Source organism: Mustela nivalis (genome assembly GCF_964662115.1).
Source record: "Mustela nivalis genome assembly, chromosome: 4".
NCBI lineage: Eukaryota > Metazoa > Chordata > Mammalia > Carnivora > Mustelidae > Mustela > Mustela nivalis.
This window is the reverse complement of record NC_139023.1, coordinates 69,759,623-69,762,298: the sequence shown is the minus strand read 5'-3', so window position 1 is coordinate 69,762,298 and position 2,676 is coordinate 69,759,623. Positions and strand designations below refer to the sequence as shown.

The 2,676-nt window shown below is 54.0% G+C and overlaps 1 pseudogene across 1 annotated transcript; it reads right to left on the bottom strand.

Moving 5' to 3' along the window:
* Window positions 1-311: 311 nt before the first annotated feature.
* Window positions 312-1,692, bottom strand: LOC309863102 (forkhead box protein K2 pseudogene; annotated as a pseudogene). Its single transcript has 2 exons — window positions 1,687-1,692; window positions 312-1,640 (listed from the first exon to the last, which is right to left on the bottom strand). The product of its transcript is annotated as a forkhead box protein K2 pseudogene (transcript).
* Window positions 1,693-2,676: the final 984 nt, after the last annotated feature.

Sequence of the window (2,676 nt, the reverse complement as noted above, 5' to 3'; positions counted from 1 at the left end):
AGGGCAGTTGCTACCTCTGGGCCTGCCCACTCTCTCTTCTTGAGAATGTACTGTCCTTAAGAAACTGCTTTGTGCTTGCTCCTTTCCTTCTGGCTGTCTTTCTTGGAGCGTGGATCCTCATCTAAATCTTTTGTGGGGAATCCAAGAACTGCAGCCTCCATTCACACAGTGCAGTTTCTCTTAGTGGGAATAGTCTCAGTTGCTCCTTTGGGAGGTCCTTCTCCCTGCCTGCTGCCTGCTGCAGTCCACACTCAGGGTGAAGTTGATGCTTGTGCTGTCTTCCGTCTTGACCAGTCTCTGCTCTGGCCACTCTAGTCGCTGTTCCTGTGCTCTGTGGGCAAAGAGACCAACACGTATTCACGTGTTCCCAGCTTGTGCATAGGACTCAACACTGCATTGTTCACTGGGTCGTGGACGGCAGCAGGGACTGGCACCATGTGAGTCCCGTTTTGTGTTACAGTTTTTAATGGGCAACTGGTGCTGACCTGGAGGCACCTGTTGTGTTGCGGTGACTGTTTGGACAGGGGCGGTCTGTGACGTCTGGGTGATCCAGTCAGCATTGCCTGGTGTGACATGGCTAATCGCAGGAATAGGTTCTCCTTTCACCTTTACTTCTTTGTGATCTCCCTTCTCTTGTGCCTCTGCCTTAGGAGGGGCCAGCATGGCTGCCTGAGCGACCACTGCCTGGCTGGCAACAGTGTGTGTGTTCTCTGGGGCCAGGCTGGCCCTGCTGGTGATAGACGCTGCTGGGATCTGATGGATGACATGCACTCTCTGCACAACAAGCTGCCAAGAGGCCGAGGTGGTCACGGGGCTGTGACCGTGTAGGTGACAGGCCTGATGGTTGGTGGCAGCTGCTGCTGCATGGCAATTAAAAGCGCCAGCTAGACAGCCCAGTGTGCTCTGGGCAGACAGGGCCTCTTGGATGACAGCCAGTTTGGACTCAGGCTCCAGGGTGGCTGGTGAACCTTCTTTTAACAGGCTCTTAGGGGTCTGGGCACCACTGCAGTGAGCAGACAGCACTCCAGTGTGATTGGGAGAGGCTGGGGCACTTCTAGATGAGAGGTCCCAGGTGTTTTGAAGCAAGGCCACGCCCCTAGGCCGGCTATTCTTAGAAGCCTGCTCTATTAATTTGCTTTCAGAGCCTCCAGAATAAGCCTTTGCCTGGTTCTTCCCGGGAACCTGGTATTTTGATGAAATAACGATTCAGAGAGATTGCAGCAAATTGAATTCTCCCCATCCTTGTCCACAGTTCTGTAGTATGGATAGTTTTTAGTGATGTATAAATTCTATTTAGGGTGAGTTGTTTATCAGGAACCATTGTAATTGCTTGTACGATCAATTGTGCATAGGAACAGGTGGCTTTGACTCCTCTTCTAAGCTGTCTCCACTGGAACTTCTTTTTCATTTTCTGGCTGCAAGTTGTCGGCCATTAAATTGAGGTCAGCTGGTATCACACAGCCCATTTTGTACCCCGAAGGGCCCGCTCCCCGAGGGCTGGATGAGCAGGCGTTTGCAGCACTGACGCCTTCCGTGGGGAAGGGAAGGGGACGGATGCAGTGGGCCACGGTGTCTGGAATATTGATGCTCAGGGGACAAGACGTAGGCGGGCACCACAGCAGAGCCTCCGGCCACTCTGTCTTCTCAGCGAACCTGATCTCGGTGTTTGTGCCTGGGAACCTAAACACGCATGCGTGATAGCTGCCCCGGGAGGCGCCGACGCCTCTGGAGCACGCAGCCTGGGAAGGCGCGGTTCTCGCTGAGGCAGTGTGGGAAGCGTCCCGGCGGGGGCGTGAGGCAATGGTGGTGGCCCGGAGAGGTGAAGCTCGAGTGGCCTACGGTCACGTCCACTTGAGCCCTGCAACAAGTTGCGCCTGATGATTACCAAGTGCTTCTTCATCAGGTACTGGAACTCGTGGCCCTGGAAGGGCGCCAGGTCTCCGTCGTGAGGCGGGACCCGCCATATGCCTGAAAGTGTCCTGGCAGCCTTCCATGGCGGCCATGGAGCTGAGGGCCACATGAGGATGCCTGGAGGGCGGCAAGTGGACGCTTCTCCATAGTATTGATTGACTGAGTCATAGATTCATTTACTTGAGAGAGAGAGGGAGCATAAAGGGAGGGACAGAGGGAGAGGGAGGGAGAGTCTTAAGCGGACTCAGCACTGAGTGTGGAGCCTGGTGGAGGGGAATCTCACCACCCTGAGATCAGGACCTGAGTGGACACCAAGAGTCAGGCTTAACCAACTGCGCTGCCCCGGCACCCCTCCATAGTTCCTGTAAAGGACATACCTGGGGGCTCTTCTTCTCTGGTGAAGGGCACTTTCAGTTTGAGAATGCTGCTCCACCGCAGTGGGAGTCTATATATGTTGGGTGAGTCGGGTGGTCGTCTGGCTTCCAGGAGGCACTCTTTAGTCAGAGGCGGTGGAGAAGAGTGTTTAGAAGGACATTCCGTACTTCTGCCCCTGTACCACTGAGGTGAGTTTGTTCTAAGTTGGGGATATCCGTGGAGGTTCCATGAATTCCCTTTTTCCCCCTGCTGCTGCCCTCTTCCTCAGTTGTCAGGAGAAATCACTGTGTTACTTCTGGGAGCCCTTATTGTTCTGTTTCTGTTAGGAACTTTTTAAAGGACTGTTTGAGGTAAGCTTCCTTTACTTGTTCCACAACTGATGATCTGTTC